Here is a 12,324-nt window from a genome sequence, read left to right as displayed (position 1 = left end):
AGATGTTAAGCTCACTGATCTATAGTTCCCAGCATTTTCCTTGCAGCCCTTCTTGAATAAAGGCACAACATTTGCCAACCTCCAGTCTTCCAGTACCTCTCCTGCATTTAATAACGTAAATTTTAGCCAGGGCTTCTGCAATTTCCTCTCCAGTTTCCCAGTGTCAGCGGATATATCTGATCTGGCCCAGGAGATCTATCTACCTTCATGCAAGTCAAGACCTTCAGCATCTCTTCGACCGTAACACTGACTGCTCTCAGATAACTTCCATTGACTGCCCCAAGTTCCTCAGTTCTCCTGTCTTTCTCCACGGTAAAAACTGAGGTCCTTGCCAATCTTGTGTCTCCACAAGAGATGACTGATTTCATTCCTGAAAGGCTCCACTCTCTCTAATTACCCTTTTATCCTTAATACTATCTGCCAGAGCAATCTCCCTTTTTCCCTGTGATTTCCATTTTTAGTTTGCTTTGTAGTTCCCGAAACTCTTCCAGAGATACACTTAATCCCAGCTGCCTATACCTGTCCCAAGCAGCCTCCTTACTCTTGACCAAAGCCACAATTTCCCTCATCATCCAAGCCCTGCACATTTAAAGTTGCATATTAATGCTAAAGAAATTTGAGACAATTAAGTTAAATATCAATTGAACTTTTGTAATTCAAATGTACTGCTAGTACAGTTATTAAAACAGCTATAATCTTTAGAAATCCATTCTGAGTCAGTCTCTAATGATTCTATTACCCAATTTTCTTCCCTTTATTTTTACTTAAATATCAATATAAATATGAACAATGTGCTCAGTCCAAATTATACTCACAACCTCTATAAATAGAGAACATCGAGTACATAAGCAATATCATGCTAAATAGCCTTTTTTTTAAAAATCAGTCACTCTTTTAGATGAGTGGATGACAAGGAGGTGCCTAGGTGCCAGTAATTGAGGTGGATCAGTCTCGTTGCAGCTACTGTCACAGATTACAGGAGTGTAATCGATGTTTGCCCACGTACCTGCACTTTACTGGAAGTCACAGGGTAAATGCGAATCAGCTCAAAACACTGAACAACCCCCTGCCTTTAGATATTGTGGCAATTCAGTCGGATTAGAATTGGAGCAGCTCCTGTTAGGAGAGCAAAATGTTTGGCCACTCACCTGCCCGTCCTGGCGCTGGTCAGTGGTCTAGAGTTGGAGGTTTTGGATTATTGACTACCAGTGTCCACAGGATCACCCCCAGCTTTATACATGATCCAAGGAGTTGAGTTGACGTCAGTGTAACTGCGGACATTGCTTGTAAATGCACAGATGATGTGCCACAAAACATCAATGGTTGGTTATCTGGAACACTAAAACACGGTAAAAGACATCACGCTCCAAGGCGCATCTAATAAAATTTAACTGGACAAATACTGGCGCGCAGCTGGTGCCACAGTAATTCACCTGTTTTACGTGATGCGATTTTTAGCATTTACAACTAATGGGCAAATGAGATCTTCAACTTGCATTGCTATTTTTTTTTAAAGCTGTATTTTACACGTTGTTGATGACAACAGGACCGAGCTCCAGCTGGCTCAGGGGGTAAAACTATGATCCGTGTGCCCAGTTAATTCATCACTGAGTGCTGGGGCTAGAATGGTCAGTCAGGTATGTTGTACTTCGTGGTCCGGTACCTGTTGTACCTTTAGTGACTCTGGACGGACCACAAGTACACGTGTATAAAAGGTTACAATGCTGGAGCTCAACTCCAGGCTGTTTATTCCGTGGTCATCTGGATCCAGAGTGACCACCCAATCACACCAACCTCTTATATACGCACTCCTGCACATGCAAACAAAGTAGTCCTTGGGATACACAAAGTAGTCCCAGGCAATATCACAACATCCCCCTTGTCTTATAAAATAAATATATATATATATATATATATGTAACAACAAACTCTAAACACAAACGTTTTTTTGAAACACCATAAAACATTAACAAATATCAACGGTAACGTGCAGGTTTCTTACTGGCACGTCCCGAGCGTGTCACATAATCCCCATCATCATTACGGGCCGGTCGTTCCTCCGCTTCACATTGGGTCTCAACCCTATCGCTGGCTGGGGGGACACAATGGGGACCAACCCCTGGCTTCTCCAGTGGAAGATCTCTCAACTGCACTCGATTCCTCCTGAACCGATTTCCATTCGGCGTCTCAATAATGTAAGACCTTGACTGGGGTTCGTCGCAGACCGATCTCACTTCTGCTGGAACCCAGACCTGATTCGCTTTATCCAGAACCCGGACCTTCTGTCCAGCGTGCAATGGCAACAAGTCATGTCTCTTGACCGAACTGTCAAACTGTGCCTTCATATTCTGCTTACGCTCCTCAAGTCGCTCAAAGGTCCTCTGCCCTTCGTATGCCTTGTTCATGTCAAGGTTCGTGGGGAGAGGCGTCCGAATCTGTCTTCCAAACATCATCTCCGCCGGTGACGGTAACTTGGAATCAATCGGTGTAGTGCGCAAGTTGAGTAAAGCTGCTGCTACACTCTGTCTCGTTGCCAAGGACTTCTTGATAACAGACTTCACCGTTCGTACCATGCGCTCAGCCAGCCCATTCGACTGAGGGTACCTAGGCGACGACGTTGTATGGGTGATTCCCCATTGCTTGCACATGGACTGGAAAGCTTCACCCACAAATTGTGGACCATTGTCGGAGATGATCTCCGTCGGTGCTCCTAGCAGACCAAACATTCCAGTCACCATATTAGCAACCATGGCACTCGTGGTGCTAGTCAGTCGGTTGACCACCGGAAACTTGGAATGGTAATCCACCATGACAAGATATTGAACGTTGTCAATTTCAAACATGTCCATTGCTATTTTGGTCCAAGGTGTGACTGGTATCTCATGTGGCATGAGTGTTTCCCTCATTTGCTCTGGCATGTGCATCTGGCACGGACTACACCTTCGGACAAGGTCATCAATGTGTTGGTTCATGTTGGGCCAATAGACCATTTGTCTCGCTAGAAGTCTCGTCTTCTCAATGCCTTGGTGGCCAACATGAAGTTGCTGCAATACATCCTGTCTCATCGACTCAGGAATGACTACTTGCCGTCCTTTGAAAATGGCCCCATTTGACATGCCCAACTCATCTCGAAAAAACCAGTAGGGCCGCAGGTCGGTAGGTATCTCCTGTAGGGTCGCCGGCCATCCGGAATGGACATACTGCATAACCCTATGCAGTATAGGGTCACGACAAGTTTCTGTCTGCAGCTCCACCCTTTTGAGTTTGCCGAAGTGTATCAAGTCGACACCTAGCGTGTCCTCGATGTTGTCGAAGAAGATGCTCTCTACATGTACATCGAGATCTATGCTCTCTGTCTTCTCCGGATTGGGCAGCCTGCTGAGAGTGTCAGCAATGATCATCTCAGCCCCAGGTCTGTGCTCTATGGTGAAGTTGTATCCTTGCACCTTGATGAGCAACCGCTGCAGTCGGGGTGGGGCACTCGTGAGTGGTTTGCCGCAGATAGTGACAAGAGGCTTGTGATCAGTCAGCACCTTAAAATCCCGCCCAAATAGGTATGTATGAAACCTTGTGATGCCAAAAACCAATGCAAGGGTCTCGCGTTCAATATTGGAGTAGTTGGACTGGCATGAAGACAGTGCCTTCGAAGCGTACGCAACAGGCCGTCCTTCCTGCGAAAGGCATGCTCCCACTCCTTTCATTGACGCATCTACCTCAAGGGTGACAGGAGCATCAGGGCGATAGTACTGGAGGACAGATTCCCCCTGTATGCAGCTCTTCAGGTTACAGAACGCCGTTTGGTGGTCTTCTTGCCACAAGAATGGGACATCTTTCTTCAACAAATCCCTCAAAATGGCGACCAGGTCAGCATACTTTGGGATGTAGGGCGATAAAAAATTCATCATCCCCAGGAACCGTTGTAAATCTTCCTTATCTTGTGGTGTTGGCATCTTATGAATGTCCTGCACCTTACCAAGATCTGGCCGAATGCCTGTGTCTGAATACATTGTCCCGAAGAAGTTGATGGAGTTAGCCTTCACTACGCACTTAGCACTGTTGAAAGCTAGCCCTTCCCGGGACGCTGCCTCTAACAGCTTCTGTAGATTATAATCATGTTCTTGCGCTGTGGATCCCACTATGACAATATCATCCGCAATGCAGACGCATCCAGGAACCTGTTCTATGATCGTGTCCATACGCTGCTGGAATATATCCTGACTCACCGACAAACCGAAAGGCAACCTCCTATAGCAATACCTGCCAAAAGGCGTGCGGAACGTGGTAAGTTCCTGGCTAGCCTCATCAAGTCGGACAGACCAATAACCCGCTTTAGCATCGAGTTTGGAGAACAATTTCCCATTGGCAAAAGCCGGATTGATCTCCTCAAGTGTCTGGATCTTGTGCGGGCAACGTTTGAGACTTGCATTCAAACGCTTCGGGTCTAGGCATACCCTGATTGACCCATCCTTCTTAACGGAGGTGGTTATTGAACTGCACCAGTCCGTATGGTGAGTTACCTTTCGGATGACTCCATCATCTTCCATTTTGTCCAACTCAGCCCGCAACTTGTCTTTGAGATGGATACTACCTTTCCTTGGCGCATCAATGTGTGATGTGGCCTCCTCCTTGAGATGAAGGGTGGCTGGCCCCTTGAAGTTGCCAATCCGATCAAACTGATTAGGCCACCTCTTCATTAGGTCCCCCACCGAGTTGAAACTGTCTTGCTCCTTCCGAGCATCTGATGGGTGCTCCTCTGGTCCCATAGCATGTATCGTGACAACCTGAAGTTGCTTAATACCTGGGAGGCCGATGACAGCGGATCCTGCCACGTCTACCACAAAAAATTCCTGAGGACACCACATCGACCCTTGGTATCGGCACGAAACGGATATAGTGCCAACACACATGATTTCCGTCCCATTATATGCTGTCAGACGGACTTTGCATGGTCGTAGGTGCTGCTTGTATTTGTCATTGGGATACATGTCTCGTATGATCCGAAGGGGAAGAGTATTTCCTCCAGCCCCGGTGTCTATCTTCACCTTCAGTCGATGTTGCCCCTTCATTGACGGGCATTTGATGTTCAACACCGCAAATGCCTCATCACCCATTGGAGGCATCCTGTCCATACCTGAAATGGTGATATTATGGACATACATATCCGATCCTTCCTCTTGACTGTCACAGCACGATGCATCACCGTCATGGGACTGCTGCTGCACCTCGTCAACTCGCTTGTATTTGCCCCTGGACCATTTAGATGGGCGCACAGGATCCACTTTATTCCTACAGCATTTTGCCCAATGCCCTTTCTTGCCACACTTCTTGCATGTGTCGCGATACGCCGGGCATTGCCTGGGCTTATGAAACAAATCACAGTAGCCACAAGGGTTTTGTCTCTCATCCTGCGACTTCTGTTTCGTCGACCCTCGTGTCTTGACAGCATCAATATGGCTAGACCCGGGCTCTAAATTTGCAATGCGCTGTCTGCCCGCTGCAATGGCCTCATACTGCCTGCCTAACGTAAGCACCTCTGGAATGGTGTGACCTTTAGGCTTCTGTATAAGCTCTCGCTGTAGACCTTCATGGGGCGTGGACGTGATTACCAACTCCATGACTCTGTCAGTGAGTTCCTGCTCAGTGAAGTCACACTGGAGGCTTTTTTCGCGACACCGGGTCACAAACTGAGCAAGCAACTCCCCCGGCTTCTGGCGATACCGCATCAACTCCAACCTGTGGACCCTGAAATTTACCTTCGTCCTCAGCTGGTCCTCAAAAAATGCCCATATGCACTCCGGTTTGCTCCGATCCTCCACACTCAGACCTGACGCATTCAAACGACGAAGGCCTTCCACTCCCAAAGCGATTTTTATCTTCGTGGCCTGCTTAGATTCCGATGCAACTTCTAAGTCTTCCAGGCACAGTTGCAACCTTTCCTTGAACAGGGAGAACTCAGTGGGGATGTCCAGCACTTGCCAGTTCATTTCAGGTAACCGAGACATATTATTTGCACTATATGGCGGAAACACGGTAACTTGAACAATTATAAATAAAACCAAAAACAACCGTATCACAGGACCCCAACCCTTGCTATCAGCAAATCTATAGCACTATATGCATTCACAGAAATAAACATACATATACCATAGTATCAAATGCAAACAGTAATCTTGCAGTATTACACACAGATAAGCACACAAAGCAATGTCCAAATCTTCTCTTCAAGAAGCAGACTGGCCGTGTAGATCAGCGTAGCGTAGGCTCTAGATGGGTGAAGGTCGCTGCTCCACTGTGATGATCTGCCTCGCAACGATGGGCTCGCAACGATGGGCCCGCAACTATGGGCTCCAACGATGGGCCCGCAACGATGGGCCCGCAACGATGGGCCCGCAACGATGGGCTCGCAACGATGCAGCTCCCAGCTGCTGTAACCGCGTTGCGATCGGGCCTCGGCTGCGGTGCGCGTTGGCCCCGCCCACAGGTGCTCCCGGCCGCTGCTGCTCAGTCGACGCGTGCTGCCGCTGCCTCGGGCCCAGGGCCTTCCCGACTCACCGGTCGCCGCGCCTGGGTAAGGATGCAGTGCCTCGGCCTTACCGGTCGTCGCGCCTCCGTGGGTGGTCGGTCCCTCCGGTCGCCGAACTCCCCCGCGATGCCAGGTCTCACCGGACTCTGCACTCCCCCGCGATGTCGGGTCTCACCGGTCCCTGTCGGTGACGGTGTCGTCGTCGGTGTGGGCCTTCACACACCTCCCTCAGCAGCTTGCAACGTCCCGTCGGCAGCTCAGCGCTCGCTGACTACAGATCAGGTAAGTGCACATACACTGTTGGCCCTGTCGAGAGGTAATCCAGCGTCCCGTACGAGCTGGAAACTACTTTTTATTTCTGTTTCTTTCCCCTAGGGCACTAGTTTAATTATTTTCGTAGTATAGTTTTCACCAAAAAAAAAATCTTTTAAATTTAAATTTTTTTTTAAATTTTTTTTTTTTACTTGTGAACCTTTTCCGCTTGGGTTTCTCTTTACCTTTCTAGGCAAATCACCAAACCGCTGCCACCATGTTGTACTTCGTGGTCAGGTACCTGTTGTACCTTTAGTGACTCTGGACGGACCACAAGTACACGTGTATAAAAGGTTACAATGCTGGAGCTCAACTCCAGGCTGTTTATTCCGTGGTCATCTGGATCCAGAGTCAATATCAATAGTCAATAGTCGTTTATTTGTTACATACACATAAATGTGTAGTAAAATGAAACATTACCCGCAGTTGAACAATAAGACCAATAAGATTAATCAATAAAAATGCAATAACACATACAATCACAACTAACACCAAACAAAAAGAAACATCCATCACAGTGAGTCTCCTCCAGTCCCTCCTCACTGTGATGGAAGGCCAAAATGTCTTTTTCTCTTCCCTGCCGTCTTGTCCCGCGGTCAGGCTGTTGTCGTTGCCACGTCAGGGCGGTCGGGGCTCCCGATATTGAAGCCCCCGCTGGGCGGTGAAAGGTCCGCGGCCTATTTCAGGCCGCGCCGGATGGTGAAAGGTCCGCGGCGGGCCGACCCAAGCCCCGCGATTCGGGGCGGGCGAACACGCTGCCTCTGCCGCTGCCGGAGCTCCCGATGTCGGCCCCCATCCAGGGGTCTGCGGGCTTCCGACGTCCACGCGGCCCGCGCCGGAGCCTCCGGAGACGAGTCGCAGCCGTTCCCGCAGCATCCGCAGGCAGCCAGCGCCGCAGGTGGTGAGTCCGGACCGCGGGCTCTGCGAACCAGAGACCCAGGTGGTCCCAGGTGCATGGCCGGTGGTAGGCCGCAACGGGAACGGAGACACGACACAGAACAAAGGTCACGTCTCCGTTCGGGAGAGAGAATGTTACAGTTCCCGTTCCCTCCCACCCCCCCCTCAAAACATAACATACAACACTACATCATATTAAACTACAATTCAGACAAAAATAACAAAAAACACAAAAGACAGACGGACTGCAGGCAAGCCGCAGCTGCAACGGCAGCGCTGGCTCCTCCCCTCACACCAACCTCTTATATACGCACTCCTGCACATGCAAACAAAGTAGTCCTTGGGATACACAAAGTAGTCCCAGGCAATATCACAACAAGGTAGGTGCTCGGCAGTTGGTTTGGGTCGAAAGTGATCAGATAGTATGGGAGGGATGGGCGGGGTTAAAGTGATGTACATGGCAGGAAGGAGTTTTTTTGGAATGGGTTGTGAGACAATGTGTTGGGTAGGGATGTGTTGAATGGGAATAGCTTCTGCGAGGTAAGGTTAGAAGGGCGAGGAAGATGGTGACTAAATGAACAAACTAAGCCAGTTTTCCTGTATTCAGCAATTCCAATGACAAGTAATTAAGCAATCTACCAGAAAGAATAACTCCATATTCAATCTGAAAGAAAAGCCTTCACGATATTTAAAAGTTTATGCTAGATTTGAAGTCTCCACTTCAAGGCTTCAGCAGTGAGATAGACCGTGTATTAATGATAAGACACAAAAAGCTGGAGTAACTCCGCAGGCCAGGCAGCATCTCTGGAGAGAAGGAATCGGTGACATTTCGGGTTGAGACTCTTCTGATAAGAAATGGGCACAAGCTTTACACACCACAGGAACAAATCCATTGCCTGCACTATCAAGGACAAGGGCAGCAGGTGTACAGGAACACCTTCCACACCCATCAAGTCTTACACCATTCTAACTTGGAAATATGTCATCTTTCCTGTAGTCACTTGATCAAAATCCTAGAATTCCTTCTAAATTCCAAAAAAAACAAATAAAAGCATCTTTAACATCAAATAAAACTGATTTAAACGACGACCATAAAATGTTGGACTAGTGGCTATTATACGTGTATATACGAATAATAACAAACAAATATAAACAAATTCGATCTTCAAAATCTTCTAAACTTAGCAACTTGCAGATAAATGCTTCATCCAATGTTACCTGTTTTAATTTATGGTACTGAACTGTTTCCAAGTGATTGACCCTCTTCCTATATCTATCCCATGTTTATAATTAACATCACATAACGTGCTGGTAGTTATTTTTTTAATCTGTTGTTTCACTAATAGTTGAAATTTACGAGAATAAAAGAAAGTGGTAACAATGCAATAATAAAGTTTCATACAGCTTGAATTCTGCTGTATACAAGTTCTCAGGGATCCTTTAATTTTACTCCTAACTACGTCTCCTAGTAAAACCAAAAGTTTACCATTAACTTATTTATAAAACCAAAGACAATGTGTATATATAGCAGTCTCACTTTGAGTAACATGAACTAAATTGCAACATTCTCCTGCATTTCTTTAGGTTGCTACAAATACCCAAAGTTCACTGCTGTGTTTAAAACATTGGTTTGAATATATAATTCTGGTGCTGAAAGCATCACCAAAGACTAATCAGCAAGTTAAGGTAAACTTAATTGAGAACTGTGAGTGAAATCCAGAAAAAGAAATGAACCAATAGCTTTAAAAGTCATCTCCTTCTAGTCTGATTTTTCTATATTTTCAGTCAGTAATTTAAAAAAAAAACAAATGTTCAAATTACTTAATCCCCCATCAGATTAAGCTGTCAATTCATGCCTGTCACCTCACTTATTTGGTAACTTAAGGGCCTGTCCCACTTAGGCGACTGTCAAAGTCGTAGCAGATCGCCAACATTTTATTTTACCCGATGACCACGACAATGCCGAGTCAGGTCGAGATTACACTGTCTTCAAAAACATCGCAAAATTCCCACGCTGTCAATGCTTCTCCGGCGTCCTAATTTTCGCTGAAATCACTGACAAGTCGGTAAGTACTTGAGAGTTTTGAAATATAACATCTTGCCCCGGTTACTTGAAAACCAAGCTTCACGGTACAAGGCATAAACTGGATTGACTTCCAGTTTACTAATAGAAGTATTAAGAGATTTAATTTTAAAAGTGGTTAAATGGATTTTTGTGAAAGGTGTGTGGGCATTCTTTGATAATGTATGGGAGATGCATATCTGGTTTCTGGGTTGCATATCTGGGTTGGGAGCCTACTTTAAATGTGATCGCTGATGGCCATAAACATCGTGAAAATTCCCACGCTTACCTGACCGTCAAACTGTCGCCTCCAATCTACCTGTCAAATGTCCTGACGGTAAATAAATTGGTTAAACACAAGCATTTTATGGTATCTTGAAATGACTTTACTTATTTTAATATTATGTGCTTCTAAATGCATCTAAGAGAACCTAGCAAACCTGGGGACAGCATGTGACAGCGCCCGCAATAAGCAACGATACCTGGCGACAAGCCAGCTGTCGCCAAGAAATTTCACTCCGGTTGATTTCTCAGCGACGCGCTGAGATCCACTACGATTCTTGGAAGACTCCTCACGATCGTGCCAGCGACAGCCTAGTCGCCGGCAGTCGCCTTAAAATCGCCTAAGTGGGACAGGCCCTTTAAGTATATATATCAGCTCAACTGGAAAATATTTTTGTAAATTATCCATATTTAAATATTGCTCTCTTTGAAACTTCCCAATCCTGCTTACAACAGCAGCCGGTGGCATAACTTGTTATCCTTTCCTCTGCAATAATATTATTGGAAGCAATAACTAACAGACTACAATTTTGTATGTTAGGTTAATCTGAACCACTCACTGTGGATAGGTCATCTCTTATCACACAATTCCTGACAGATCTATTTGCTGCAACATAGTTTATAGCCATTTTTATTACCTGAATATCTAAACCTGTAAAATTGGCATTGCATACATAAAAAGTGTCTTTATGGTTCAGTCAGTCGTAACACAAGTGACAGCAGGTAAACAACATTACTAATTTGCTTTCTGATTAATTGTACAAGGTAAATACTTCATTGGCTGACACGTACCTTGCTTGAAGGCAGATGCTTCATCGTGTTCAGCTGTTTCTTCAATAACTTTGCTTCCATCAATAGGTCAGAGGAGTAGAATATTCCCTGATAATTGTACAATGTTCATTTCTACTCACAAGACAGAGCAGGTGGAAACTGTTTCCAGTTACAAAAAGCTCAAGAAGCAGTTGTCACATGATTGTGATCATTTTGTACACCAAGTGGTCAGGTTTTACACTGCGGTATAGGTTTAGTGGAAATGGGATTGTATTTTTTTAAATAATCGCAGTTTATTTCCCATTTCCGACATATACTTTCTCTTTCCACAGATGCTGCCTGATCAGTTGAATGTTTCCAGCAACTTCTGTCTTTATTTCTAGTGCTCCTAGAATGCACTTAGGTTCCATGGTATCAAGAATTAAATTATAAAAGGTTTTTCCAAAATGCCAACATCTTTTGTTTTAGTTGATAATATAAATTACCATTTAACACCAAAAGAACTAACACTCGCTTTCTGATAGACAGAATCACTGTGTACAGATTAAAATCAGCATTTCCACACGGCTAGTTAACTTCTGAAATGAAGCTGTAATAAGAGCAAAACTAACACTGTTTGTAGTCATTATTCTGTGAAAGTGACAGCAATTTTCTGGAGTAAACATACCCACAGTTAAATATGGAAATCAAATAAACTGCTGTCGGTGATACCTGGATCCTCCAAAGGTGTACCCACAAACCATCTGCAGAGCCTTCTCATCAACCAGTGAACTCTAGGAGTTAGACTATTCTGACCATAAAATTAGCAGAAATATTTACATGTTGGTACATCGGCTGCTAGCAGCATTTAAGCTATGCATTAAGCTTGGCATTTTCTCTGGGCCAAGAAATGAATTTTCTGCATGTGAACTGCAATTCTTCATATTTCAAAATAACCATTAAATAAATAAGAATTTACATTATTTTTGAGTAGGCTCCAATGTTAATTTCACACACTATTAAATAGTTCCAACATTATTTACAAAAAGTGAGTTTTCTTTTGCTGGTTTGCTCTCTGTGATAATTCTTCAATGTGCTTGTTCATTGCTCAACCATATTGATGACATCACAGTAGATGGATATAAGTGATCCTCTTGAACAATACCAACTGACATTGTTAAAGGTTAAAAAAAACACCAAAGGTTGCCAGATATTTGTGGCTTGCAGTCTTCCTGCTTAGCAGTTAATGTCTTTGTAAAATCTAATAGCAACAAGTCTGCTATGAGTAAAAAAAAAGAAATACATTCAAAATAATTTATATTGGAATCATTGGAGGTTTTCTTTTATAAGAAAACAACCAGATTAGAATACTTGTGAAGAATGTAGAAATAAGGAACTGCAGACAATGGTTTACAAAAAAAGGCACAAAGTGGTGGAATAAATAAGCGGGTGAGGCAGCTCTGGAAAATGTGGATGGATGATGTTTCGGTTGGGAACC

The sequence above is a fragment of the Rhinoraja longicauda genome, chromosome 5 (assembly GCF_053455715.1).
Source record: "Rhinoraja longicauda isolate Sanriku21f chromosome 5, sRhiLon1.1, whole genome shotgun sequence".
NCBI lineage: Eukaryota > Metazoa > Chordata > Chondrichthyes > Rajiformes > Arhynchobatidae > Rhinoraja > Rhinoraja longicauda.
Note: the sequence above shows the minus strand (reverse complement) of the source record.